This window comes from Leptodactylus fuscus, chromosome 10 (genome assembly GCF_031893055.1).
Source record: "Leptodactylus fuscus isolate aLepFus1 chromosome 10, aLepFus1.hap2, whole genome shotgun sequence".
NCBI classification, from domain to species: Eukaryota; Metazoa; Chordata; class Amphibia; order Anura; family Leptodactylidae; genus Leptodactylus; species Leptodactylus fuscus.
The window spans coordinates 83,007,888-83,022,596 of NC_134274.1; positions in this window are offsets into that span (position 1 = coordinate 83,007,888).

A 14,709-nucleotide genomic window follows, 5' to 3' on the forward strand; every position below is an offset into this window, starting at 1 on the left:
TTTGGTCCTCACTCGGGCACCTTTTTGGTCCTCATTCGGGCACCATTTATGTGGTACTCAATTGGGCATCATTTCTCTGGTCCTCACTCGGGCACCGTTTTCGGTCCTCACTCGGGCATTTTTTATTAGGCCTCTTTTGGGCACCATCTTTGGTCCTCACTCGGGCACCTTTTTGGTCCTCACTCAGGCACCATTTATGTGGTACTCAATCGGGCATCATTTCTCTGGTCCTCAATCGGGCACCTTTTATTAGGCCTCTTTTGGGCACTATCGCTGGTCCTCATTCGGGCACCATTTATGTGGTACTCAATCGGGCATCATTTTTTTGGTCCTCACTCAGGCACCGTTTTCGGTCCTCACTCGGGCACCTTTTTTTAGGCCTCTTTTGGGCACCATCTTTGGTCCTCACTCGGGCACCTTTTTGGTCCTCACTCGGGCACCATTTATGTGGTACTCAATCGGGCATCATTTTTCTGGTCCTCACTCGGGCACCGTTTTCGGTCCTCACTCAGGCACCTTTTATTAGGCCTCTTTTGAGCACCATCTTTGGTCCTCACTCGGGCACCTTTTTGGTCCTCACTCGGGCACCATTTATGTGGTACTCAATCGGGCATATTTTATCTGGTCCTCACTCGGGCACCGTTTTCGGTCCTCACTCGGGCACCTTTTATTAGGCCTCTTTTGGGCACCATCTTTGGTCCTCACTCGGGCACCTTTTTGGTCCTCATTCGAGCACCATTTATGTGGTACTCAATCAGGCATCATTTCGTTGGTCCTCACTCAGGCACCTTTTTGATCCTCACTCAGGCACCTTTTATTAGGCCTCTTTTGGGCACCATCTTTGGTCCTCACTCGGGCACCTTTTTGGTCCTCATTCGGGCACCATTTATGTGGTACTCAATTGGGCATCATTTCTCTGGTCCTCACTCGGGCACCGTTTTCGGTCCTCACTCGGGCACCTTTTATTAGGCCTCTTTTGGGCACCATCTTTGGTCCTCACTCGGGCACCTTTTTGGTCCTCACTCGGGCACCATTTATGTAGTACTCAATCGGGCATCATTTTTCTGGTCCTCACTCGGGCACCGTTTTCGGTCCTCACTCAGGCACCTTTTATTAGGCCTCTTTTGAGCACCATCTTTGGTCCTCACTCGGGCACCTTTTTGGTCCTCACTCGGGCACCATTTATGTGGTACTCAATCGGGCATATTTTATCTGGTCCTCACTCGGGCACCGTTTTCGGTCCTCACTCGGGCACCTTTTATTAGGCCTCTTTTGGGCACCATCTTTGGTCCTCACTCGGGCACCTTTTTGGTCCTCACTCGGGCACCATTTATGTGGTACTCAATCGGGCATATTTTATCTGGTCCTCACTCGGGCACCGTTTTCGGTCCTCACTCGGGCACCTTTTATTAGGCCTCTTTTGGGCACCATCTTTGGTCCTCACTCGGGCACCTTTTTGGTTCTCATTCGGGCACCATTTATGTGGTACTCAATTGGGCATCATTTCTCTGGTCCTCACTCGGGCACCGTTTTCGGTCCTCACTCGGGCATTTTTTATTAGGCCTCTTTTGGGCACCATCTTTGGTCCTCACTCGGGCACCTTTTTGGTCCTCACTCAGGCACCATTTATGTGGTACTCAATCGGGCATCATTTCTCTGGTCCTCAATCGGGCACCTTTTATTAGGCCTCTTTTGGGCACTATCGCTGGTCCTCATTCGGGCACCATTTATGTGGTACTCAATCGGGCATATTTTATCTGGTCCTCACTCGGGCACCGTTTTCGGTCCTCACTCGGGCACCTTTTATTAGGCCTCTTTTGGGCACCATCTTTGGTCCTCACTCGGGCACCTTTTTGGTCCTCACTCGGGCACCATTTATGTGGTACTCAATCAGGCATCATTTCGTTGGTCCTCACTCAGGCACCTTTTTGATCCTCACTCAGGCACCTTTTATTAGGCCTCTTTTGGGCACCATCTTTGGTCCTCACTCGGGCACCTTTTTGGTCCTCATTCGGGCACCATTTATGTGGTACTCAATCGGGCATCATTTTTTTGGTCCTCACTCAGGCACCGTTTTCGGTCCTCACTCGGGCACCTTTTATTAGGCCTCTTTTGGGCACCATCTTTGGTCCTCACTCGGGCACCTTTTTGGTCCTCACTCGGGCACCATTTATGTGGTACTCAATCGGGCATCATTTTTCTGGTCCTCACTCGGGCACCGTTTTCGGTCCTCACTCAGGCACCTTTTATTAGGCCTCTTTTGAGCACCATCTTTGGTCCTCACTCGGGCACCTTTTTGGTCCTCACTCGGGCACTATTTATGTGGTACTCAATCGGGCATATTTTATCTGGTCCTCACTCGGGCACCGTTTTCGGTCCTCACTCGGGCACCTTTTATTAGGCCTCTTTTGGGCACCATCTTTGGTCCTCACTCGGGCACCTTTTTGGTCCTCACTCGGGCACCATTTATGTGGTACTCAATCAGGCATCATTTCGTTGGTCCTCACTCAGGCACCTTTTTGATCCTCACTCAGGCACCTTTTATTAGGCCTCTTTTGGGCACCATCTTTGGTCCTCACTCGGGCACCTTTTTGGTCCTCATTCGGGCACCATTTATGTGGTACTCAATTGGGCATCATTTCTCTGGTCCTCACTCGGGCACCGTTTTCGGTCCTCACTCGGGCACCTTTTATTAGGCCTCTTTTGGGCACCATCTTTGGTCCTCACTCGGGCACCTTTTTAGTCCTCACTCAGGCACCATTTATGTGGTACTCAATTGGGCATCATTTCTCTGGTCCTCAATCGGGCACCTTTTATTAGGCCTCTTTTGGGCACTATCGCTGGTCCTCAGTCGGGCACCATTTATGTGGTACTCAATCGGGCATCATTTTTTTGGTCCTCACTCAGGCACCATTTTCGGTCCTCACTCGGGCACCTTTTATTAGGCCTCTTTTGGGCACCATCTTTGGTCCTCACTCGGGCACCTTTTTGGTCCTCACTCGGGCACCATTTATGTGATACTCAATCGGGCATCATTTTTCTGGTCCTCACTCGGGCACCGTTTTCGGTCCTCACTCAGGCACCTTTTATTAGGCCTCTTTTGAGCACCATCTTTGGTCCTCACTCGGGCACCTTTTTGGTCCTCACTCGGGCACCATTTATGTGGTACTCAATCAGGCATCATTTCGTTGGTCCTCACTCAGGCACCTTTTTGATCCTCACTCAGGCACCTTTTATTAGGCCTCTTTTGGGCACCATCTTTGGTCCTCACTTGGGCACCTTTTTGGTCCTCATTCGGGCACCATTTATGTGGTACTCAATCGGGCATCATTTTTTTGGTCCTCACTCAGGCACCGTTTTCGGTCCTCACTCGGGCACCTTTTATTAGGCCTCTTTTGGGCACCATCTTTGGTCCTCACTCGGGCACCTTTTTGGTCCTCACTCGGGCACCATTTATGTGGTACTCAATCGGGCATCATTTTTCTGGTCCTCACTCGGGCACCGTTTTCGGTCCTCACTCAGGCACCTTTTATTAGGCCTCTTTTGAGCACCATCTTTGGTCCTCACTCGGGCACCTTTTTGGTCCTCACTCGGGCACCATTTATGTGGTACTCAATCGGGCAAATTTTATCTGGTCCTCACTCGGGCACCGTTTTCGGTCCTCACTCGGGCACCTTTTATTAGGCCTCTTTTGGGCACCATCTTTGGTCCTCACTCGGGCACCTTTTTGGTCCTCACTCGGGCACCATTTATGTGGTACTCAATCAGGCATCATTTCGTTGGTCCTCACTCAGGCACCTTTTTGATCCTCACTCAGGCACCTTTTATTAGGCCTCTTTTGGGCACCATCTTTGGTCCTCACTCGGGCACCTTTTTGGTCCTCATTCGGGCACCATTTATGTGGTACTCAATTGGGCATCATTTCTCTGGTCCTCACTCGGGCACCGTTTTCGGTCCTCACTCGGGCACCTTTTATTAGGCCTCTTTTGGGCACCATCTTTGGTCCTCACTCGGGCACCTTTTTGGTCCTCACTCAGGCACCATTTATATGGTACTCAATCGGGCATCATTTCTCTGGTCCTCAATCGGGCACCTTTTATTAGGCCTCTTTTGGGCACTATCGCTGGTCCTTAGTCGGGCACCATTTATGTGGTACTCAATCGGGCATAATTTTTTTGGTCCTCACTCAGGCACCGTTTTCGGTCCTCACTCGGGCACCTTTTATTAGGCCTCTTTTGGGCACCATCTTTGGTCCTCACTCGGGCACCTTTTTGGTCCTCACTCGGGCACCATTTATGTAGTACTCAATCGGGCATCATTTTTCTGGTCCTCACTCGGGCACCGTTTTCGGTTCTCACTCAGGCACCTTTTATTAGGCCTCTTTTGAGTACCATATTTGGTCCTCACTCGGGCACCTTTTTGGTCCTCACTCGGGCACCATTTATGTGGTACTCAATCGGGCATATTTTATCTGGTCCTCACTCGGGCACCGTTTTCGGTCCTCACTCGGGCACCTTTTATTAGGCCTCTTTTGGGCACCATCTTTGGTCCTCACTCGGGCACCTTTTTGGTCCTCACTCGGGCACCATTTATGTGGTACTCAATCGGGCATATTTTATCTGGTCCTCACTCGGGCACCGTTTTCGGTCCTCACTCGGGCACCTTTTATTAGGCCTCTTTTGGGCACCATCTTTGGTCCTCACTCGAGCACCTTTTTGGTCCTCATTCGGGCACCATTTATGTGGTACTCAATTGGGCATCATTTCTCTGGTCCTCACTCGGGCACCGTTTTCGGTCCTCACTCGGGCATTTTTTATTAGGCCTTTTTTGGGCACCATCTTTGGTCCTCACTCGGGCACCTTTTTGGTCCTCACTCAGGCACCATTTATGTGGTACTCAATCGGGCATCATTTCTCTGGTCCTCAATCGGGCACCTTTCATTAGGCCTCTTTTGGGCACTGTCGCTGGTCCTCATTCGGGCACCATTTATGTGGTACTCAATCGGGCATCATTTTTTTGGTCCTCACTCAGGCACCGTTTTCGGTCCTCACTCGGGCACCTTTTATTGGGCCTCTTTTGGGCACCATCTTTGGTCCTCACTCGGGCACCTTTTTGGTCCTCACTCGGGCACCATTTATGTGGTACTCAATCAGGCATCATTTCGTTGGTCCTCACTCAGGCACCTTTTTGATCCTCACTCAGGCACCTTTTATTAGGCCTCTTTTGGGCACCATCTTTGGTCCTCACTCGGGCACCTTTTTGGTCCTCATTCGGGCACCATTTATGTGGTACTCAATTGGGCATCATTTCTCTGGTCCTCACTCGGGCACCGTTTTCGGTCCTCACTCGGGCACCATTTATGTGGTACTCAATCGGGCATCATTTATCTGGTCCTCACTCGGGCACCGTTTTCGGTCCTCACTCGGGCACCTTTTATTAGGCCTCTTTTGGGCACCATCTTTGGTCCTCACTCGGGCACCTTTTTGGTCCTCACTCGGGCACCATTTATGTGGTACTCAATCGGGCATCATTTCTCTGGTCCTCACTCTTGCACTGTTTTCGGTCCTCACTCGGGCACCTTTTGTTAGGCCTCTTTTGAGCACCATCTTTTGTCCTCACTCGGGCACCTTTTTGGTCCTCACTCGGGCACCATTTATGTGGTACTCAATCGGGCATCATTTCTCTGGTCCTCGTTCGGGCACCGTTTTCGGTCCTCACTCAGGCACCTTTTACTAGGCCTCTTTTGAGCACCATCTTTGGTCCTCACTCGGGCACCTTTTTGGTCCTCACTCGGGCACCATTTATGTGGTACTCAATCGGGCATATTTTCTCTGGTCCTCACTCAGGCACCGTTTTCGGTCCTCACTTGGGCACCTTTTATTAGGCCTCTTCGGGCACCATCTTTGTTCCTCACTCAGGCACCTTTTTGGTCCTCACTTGGGCACTATTTATGTGATACTCAATCGGGCATCATTTCTCTGGTCCTCACTCTTGCACCGTTTTCGGTCCTCCCTCGGGCACCTTTTATTAGGCCTCTTTTGAGCACCATCTTTGGTCCTCACTCGGGCACCTTTTTGGTCCTCACTCGGGCACCATTTATGTGGTACTCAATCGGGCATCATTTCTCTGGTCCTCACTCGGGCACCGTTCTCGGTCCTCACTCAGGCACCTTTTATTAGGCCTCTTTTGAGCACCATCTTTAGTCCTCACTCAGGCACCTTTTTGGTCCTCACTCGGGCACCATTTATGTGGTACTCAATTGGGCATCATTTCTCTGGTCCTCACTCGGGCACCGTTTTCGATCCTCACTCGGGCACCTTTTATTAGGCCTCTTTTGGGCACTATCTTTGGTCCTCACTCGGGCACCTTTTTGGTCCTCACTCGGGCACCATTTATGTGGTCCTCACTCAGGCACCTTTTATTAGGCCTCTTTTGGGCACCATCTTTGGTCCTCACTCGGGCACCTTTTTGTTCCTCACTTGGGCACTATTTATGTGATACTCAATCGGGCATCATTTCTCTGGTCCTCACTCTTACACCGTTTTCGGTCCTCCCTCGGGCACCTTTTATTAGGCCTCTTTTGAGCACCATCTTTGGTCCTCACTCGGGCACCTTTTTGGTCCTCACTCGGGCACCATTTATGTGGTACTCAATCGGGCATCATTTCTCTGGTCCTCACTCGGGCACCGTTTTCGGTCCTCACTCGGGCACCTTTTATTAGGCCTCTTTTGGGCACCATCTTTGGTCCTCACTCGGGCACCTTTTTGGTCCTTATTCGGGCACCATTTATGTGGTACTCAATTGGGCATCATTTCTCTGGTCCTCACTCGGGCACCGTTTTCGGTCCTCACTCGGGCATTTTTTATTAGGCCTCTTTTGGGCACCATCTTTGGTCCTCACTCGGGCACCTTTTTGGTCCTCACTCAGGCACCATTTATGTGGTACTCAATCGGGCATCATTTCTCTGGTCCTCAATCGGGCACCTTTTATTAGGCCTCTTTTGGGCACTATCGCTGGTCCTCATTCGGGCACCATTTATGTGGTACTCAATCGGGCATCATTTTTTTGGTCCTCACTCAGGCACCGTTTTCGGTCCTCACTCGGGCACCTTTTATTAGGCCTCTTTTGGGCACCATCTTTGGTCCTCACTCGGGCACCTTTTTGGTCCTCACTCGGGCACCATTTATGTGGTACTCAATCGGGCATCATTTTTCTGGTCCTCACTCGGGCACCGTTTTCGGTCCTCACTCAGGCACCTTTTATTAGGCCTCTTTTGAGCACCATCTTTGGTCCTCACTCGGGCACCTTTTTGGTCCTCACTCGGGCACCATTTATGTGGTACTCAATCGGGCATATTTTATCTGGTCCTCACTCGGGCACCGTTTTCGGTCCTCACTCGGGCACCTTTTATTAGGCCTCTTTTGGGCACCATCTTTGGTCCTCACTCGGGCACCTTTTTGGTCCTCACTCGGGCACCATTTATGTGGTACTCAATCAGGCATCATTTCGTTGGTCCTCACTCAGGCACCTTTTTGATCCTCACTCAGGCACCTTTTATTAGGCCTCTTTTGGGCACCATCTTTGGTCCTCACTCGGGCACCTTTTTGGTCCTCATTCGGGCACCATTTATGTGGTACTCAATCGGGTATCATTTTTTTGGTCCTCACTCAGGCACCGTTTTCGGTCCTCACTCGGGCACCTTTTATTAGGCCTCTTTTGGGCACCATCTTTGGTCCTCACTCGGGCACCTTTTTGGTCCTCACTCGGGCACCATTTATGTGGTACTCAATCGGGCATCATTTTTCTGGTCCTCACTCGGGCACCGTTTTCGGTCCTCACTCAGGCACCTTTTATTAGGCCTCTTTTGAGCACCATCTTTGGTCCTCACTCGGGCACCTTTTTGGTCCTCACTCGGGCACTATTTATGTGGTACTCAATCGGGCATATTTTATCTGGTCCTCACTCGGGCACCGTTTTCGGTCCTCACTCGGGCACCTTTTATTAGGCCTCTTTTGGGCACCATCTTTGGTCCTCACTCGGGCACCTTTTTGGTCCTCACTCGAGCACCATTTATGTGGTACTCAATCAGGCATCATTTCGTTGGTCCTCACTCAGGCACCTTTTTGATCCTCACTCAGGCACCTTTTATTAGGCCTCTTTTGGGCACCATCTTTGGTCCTCACTCGGGCACCTTTTTGGTCCTCACTCGGGCACCATTTATGTGGTACTCAATCGGGCATATTTTATCTGGTCCTCACTCGGGCACCGTTTTCGGTCCTCACTCGGGCACCTTTTATTAGGCCTCTTTTGGGCACCATCTTTGGTCCTCACTCGGGCACCTTTTTGGTCCTCACTCAGGCACCATTTATGTGGTACTCAATCGGGCATCATTTCTCTGGTCCTCAATCGGGCACCTTTTATTAGGCCTCTTTTGGGCACTATCGCTGGTCCTCAGTCGGGCACCATTTATGTGGTACTCAATCGGGCATCATTTTTTTGGTCCTCACTCAGGCACCATTTTCGGTCCTCACTCGGGCACCTTTTATTAGGCCTCTTTTGGGCACCATCTTTGGTCCTCACTCGGGCACCATTTTGGTCCTCACTCGGGCACCATTTATGTGGTACTCAATCGGGCATCATTTTTCTGGTCCTCACTCGGGCACCGTTTTCGGTCCTCACTCAGGCACCTTTTATTAGGCCTCTTTTGAGCACCATCTTTGGTCCTCACTCGGGCACCTTTTTGGTCCTCACTCGGGCACCATTTATGTGGTACTCAATCAGGCATCATTTCGTTGGTCCTCACTCAGGCACCTTTTTGATCCTCACTCAGGCACCTTTTATTAGGCCTCTTTTGGGCACCATCTTTGGTCCTCACTTGGGCACCTTTTTGGTCCTCATTCGGGCACCATTTATGTGGTACTCAATCGGGCATCATTTTTTTGGTCCTCACTCAGGCACCGTTTTCGGTCCTCACTCGGGCACCTTTTATTAGGCCTCTTTTGGGCACCATCTTTGGTCCTCACTCGGGCACCTTTTTGGTCCTCACTCGGGCACCATTTATGTGGTACTCAATCGGGCATCATTTTTCTGGTCCTCACTCGGGCACCGTTTTCGGTCCTCACTCAGGCACCTTTTATTAGGCCTCTTTTGAGCACCATCTTTGGTCCTCACTCGGGCACCTTTTTGGTCCTCACTCGGGCACCATTTATGTGGTACTCAATCGGGCAAATTTTATCTGGTCCTCACTCGGGCACCGTTTTCGGTCCTCACTCGGGCACCTTTTATTAGGCCTCTTTTGGGCACCATCTTTGGTCCTCACTCGGGCACCTTTTTGGTCCTCACTCGGGCACCATTTATGTGGTACTCAATCAGGCATCATTTCGTTGGTCCTCACTCAGGCACCTTTTTGATCCTCACTCAGGCACCTTTTATTAGGCCTCTTTTGGGCACCATCTTTGGTCCTCACTCGGGCACCTTTTTGGTCCTCATTCGGGCACCATTTATGTGGTACTCAATTGGGCATCATTTCTCTGGTCCTCACTCGGGCACCGTTTTCGGTCCTCACTCGGGCACCTTTTATTAGGCCTCTTTTGGGCACCATCTTTGGTCCTCACTCGGGCACCTTTTTGGTCCTCACTCAGGCACCATTTATATGGTACTCAATCGGGCATCATTTCTCTGGTCCTCAATCGGGCACCTTTTATTAGGCCTCTTTTGGGCACTATCGCTGGTCCTTAGTCGGGCACCATTTATGTGGTACTCAATCGGGCATCATTTTTTTGGTCCTCACTCAGGCACCGTTTTCGGTCCTCACTCGGGCACCTTTTATTAGGCCTCTTTTGGGCACCATCTTTGGTCCTCACTCGGGCACCTTTTTGGTCCTCACTCGGGCACCATTTATGTAGTACTCAATCGGGCATCAATTTTCTGGTCCTCACTCGGGCACCGTTTTCGGTTCTCACTCAGGCACCTTTTATTAGGCCTCTTTTGAGTACCATATTTGGTCCTCACTCGGGCACCTTTTTGGTCCTCACTCGGGCACCATTTATGTGGTACTCAATCGGGCATATTTTATCTGGTCCTCACTCGGGCACCGTTTTCGGTCCTCACTCGGGCACCTTTTATTAGGCCTCTTTTGGGCACCATCTTTGGTCCTCACTCGGGCACCTTTTTGGTCCTCACTCGGGCACCATTTATGTGGTACTCAATCGGGCATATTTTATCTGGTCCTCACTCGGGCACCGTTTTCGGTCCTCACTCGGGCACCTTTTATTAGGCCTCTTTTGGGCACCATCTTTGGTCCTCACTCGAGCACCTTTTTGGTCCTCATTCGGGCACCATTTATGTGGTACTCAATTGGGCATCATTTCTCTGGTCCTCACTCGGGCACCGTTTTCGGTCCTCACTCGGGCATTTTTTATTAGGCCTTTTTTGGGCACCATCTTTGGTCCTCACTCGGGCACCTTTTTGGTCCTCACTCAGGCACCATTTATGTGGTACTCAATCGGGCATCATTTCTCTGGTCCTCAATCGGGCACCTTTCATTAGGCCTCTTTTGGGCACTGTCGCTGGTCCTCATTCGGGCACCATTTATGTGGTACTCAATCGGGCATCATTTTTTTGGTCCTCACTCAGGCACCGTTTTCGGTCCTCACTCGGGCACCTTTTATTGGGCCTCTTTTGGGCACCATCTTTGGTCCTCACTCGGGCACCTTTTTGGTCCTCACTCGGGCACCATTTATGTGGTACTCAATCAGGCATATTTTATCTGGTCCTCACTCGGGCACCGTTTTCGGTCCTCACTCGGGCACCTTTTATTAGGCCTCTTTTGGGCACCATCTTTGGTCCTCACTCGGGCACCTTTTTGGTCCTCACTCGGGCACCATTTATGAGGTACTCAATCAGGCATCATTTCGTTGGTCCTCACTCAGGCACCTTTTTGATCCTCACTCAGGCACCTTTTATTAGGCCTCTTTTGGGCACCATCTTTGGTCCTCACTCGGGCACCTTTTTGGTCCTCATTCGGGCACCATTTATGTGGTACTCAATTGGGCATCATTTCTCTGGTCCTCACTCGGGCACCGTTTTCGGTCCTCACTCGGGCACCATTTATGTGGTACTCAATCGGGCATCATTTATCTGGTCCTCACTCGGGCACCGTTTTCGGTCCTCACTCGGGCACCTTTTATTAGGCCTCTTTTAGGCACCATCTTTGGTCCTCACTCGGGCACTTTTTTGGTCCTCACTCGGGCACCATTTATGTGGTACTCAATTGGGCATCATTTCTCTGGTCCTCAATCGGGCACCTTTTATTAGGCCTCTTTTGGGCACCATCTTTGGTCCTCACTCGGGCACCTTTTTGGTCCTCACTCGGGCACCATTTATGTGGTACTCAATCGGGCATCATTTCTCTGGTCCTCACTCTTGCACTGTTTTCGGTCCTCACTCGGGCACCTTTTGTTAGGCCTCTTTTGAGCACCATCTTTGGTCCTCACTCGGGCACCTTTTTGGTCCTCACTCGGGCACCATTTATGTGGTACTCAATCGGGCATCATTTCTCTGGTCCTCGTTCGGGCACCGTTTTCGGTCCTCACTTGGGCACCTTTTATTAGGCCTCTTCGGGCACCATCTTTGTTCCTCACTCAGGCACCTTTTTGGTCCTCACTTGGGCACTATTTATGTGATACTCAATCGGGCATCATTTCTCTGGTCCTCACTCTTGCACCGTTTTCGGTCCTCCCTCGGGCACCTTTTATTAGGCCTCTTTTGAGCACCATCTTTGGTCCTCACTCGGGCACCTTTTTGGTCCTCACTCGGGCACCATTTATGTGGTACTCAATCGGGCATCATTTCTCTGGTCCTCACTCGGGCACCGTTCTCGGTCCTCACTCAGGCACCTTTTATTAGGCCTCTTTTGAGCACCATCTTTAGTCCTCACTCAGGCACCTTTTTGGTCCTCACTCGGGCACCATTTATGTGGTACTCAATTGGGCATCATTTCTCTGGTCCTCACTCGGGCACCGTTTTCGATCCTCACTCGGGCACCTTTTATTAGGCCTCTTTTGGGCACTATCTTTGGTCCTCACTCGGGCACCTTTTTGGTCCTCACTCGGGCACCATTTATGTGGTCCTCACTCAGGCACCTTTTATTAGGCCTCTTTTGGGCACCATCTTTGGTCCTCACTCGGGCACCTTTTTGTTCCTCACTTGGGCACTATTTATGTGATACTCAATCGGGCATCATTTCTCTGGTCCTCACTCTTACACCGTTTTCGGTCCTCCCTCGGGCACCTTTTATTAGGCCTCTTTTGAGCACCATCTTTGGTCCTCACTCGGGCACCTTTTTGGTCCTCACTCGGGCACCATTTATGTGGTACTCAATCGGGCATCATTTCTCTGGTCCTCACTCGGGCACCGTTTTCGGTCCTCACTCAGGCACCTTATCTTTGGTCCTCACTCCGGCACCTTTTTGGTCCTCACTCGGGCACCATTTATGTGGTACTCAATCAGGCATCATTTTGTTGGTCCTCACTCAGGCACCTTTTTGGTCCTCAGTCAGGCACCTTTTATTAGGCCTCTTTTGGGCACCATCTTTGGTCCTCACTCGGGCACCTTTTTGGTCCTCACTCGGGCACCATTTATGTGGTACTCAATCAGGCATCATTTCTCTGGTCCTCACTCGGGCACCGTTTTCGGTCCTCACTCGGGCACCTTTTCTTAGGCCTCTTTTGGGCACCATTTTTATGGACTTTTCTTTTTTGCCCTTTTAGGGCTCCAATTTTTTGACCCTTTAAGGTCTCAATGTGTTTTGCCTCTCTAGGGCACCATCCTTTTTAGGCCTCTTTGGACATCATGTATTTTTGACCTTTCTATGCTCCATATTCGGGTATAATTTTTTTTTCAACAATAACTTTTATAAGGGCTAGTTCACACGGGGTCTTTTAACAGCGGAAATTGATGTGGAATCTGCCTCAAAATCCGCTGCCAAAAATGTCTCCTATTGAGTAGCTAGTAGTGGAAAAATAAGCGAGCTGTCGTTGGCGAGGCTCCGGCCCATTCGTTTGGGCCTAATCTGGAGCAGCCGCAACGGAATATGTAAACGCAGAACTCCGTGTGAACTAACCCTGAAAGTTTTAATATTAGGAGAGATAAACAGTTACAAAATAATTACAACATTGTGAAAGTTTCTACAGTAACAAATGATAAATTGAGAGACAGAGAGAGACAACAGACTAGAGAAGATGACAAGAAGGATGTCGCTGGCGTGTAGTGGAGGAGACGCTGGGCCGTATGGGTCGCCAAGTCCCTCCAATCTGCTGGAGCTGCCACTAACTGGCGGGCACAGCTAAGGAGGGCCGAGTCACAAGACGAGAGGTAAGGGTCTGATTGTGGGGTAACAATGCTTGGCCTCTATCTGTCCTCTCCTTTCTGAGTCGCAGCGACAATGTAATGTAGTGTCCCCGCATGACTGTACTATAAGCCTCCTACAGAACAGCACCTGAAGCCGCTGACTCCCCATTCTCCATAAAGTAGTCAGGGGCACCCGTACTGTAGTTTAGGGAGTGGGTGATGTAAGTAGAGCCTCATTGAGGTGCCAATGGCAGCGTCTAGTTAGGACTGGGACAGGGGGCAGAGATATAGTCACCGGGGCATGATAGGACCGAGGGACTGAGCTCTACCTCAGTAAGCAGCGGAGGGCTGGTGCATTGCAAAATAAATAATCCGTTTTAGTGTGCGCGTTATGGGGGTGGAAAAAAATTGTATGAGTCCATAGGCGGGGGGGCTCAGCACCCGTGATAATGGTGAATCCAGTTGGGGGGGCACGTTACGTTTTCATGTTAAAAGTAGTCAATAAAGTTATAGTAAACAGTCACCTACCTCTTGTCACTTGGTTGGTCACATACCTGTAGGAGGACAACCAGAGGTGCAGCTTTTGGCTCCTGCCCCCAGTGCAGTATCTGTAATGGAGACCAGATCAGCCTTGTGCCATATAACATTTTTGGAAGCTTCTCCAGGTTAATACTTGATGGGATATAATATATACACATTGGACCATATTCACATTGTGCTCCTGTTTACCCTTTTATTACCTTTGGATCGCTCAATGGACAGCTATAGAGGTTCATATATCATATGTCACATATTAGTATTGGACTATATTCATACTTGGTCCTGTTTTGGTGCTGTTTTCTCCCTTTTTCGGGTCTGTGTATTTAAATTTAAGAGGCACATTGAAGGGAACATTAAACTGTGGGGGCCACTATGAGGAGGGCATTATACTACGGGGGCTACAAGGGGGACACTATACTATATGGAGGCCATAAGAGGGCATGATGTCATGTCAGGGCTACCAAAGGGACATTGGCTGGAGGCCGGCCTTACCATACCGAAATACACCAACCACACCCCTAATATACACTGATATATAATAGCTCCTTCTATAGAGTAACAATTCACATATTAAATGATTTATTGTCACATGTCCTCATATACATGACCACCAGGGGGCATATCTGTAGAGAGGTTGTAACATCATACAGGCCCCCAAACCTGCAGGGGGCCTCTGTCTTGTATTAAGAAACAAATCCTTGTAAATATAGATCACCACTGAGCCGTTGCAGATTTTACATTGGGGCCCCGGAGCTTAAAGCTACTACATTTATACCATCAATATTCACCTACAAACAGCCATATACAATATCAGACACA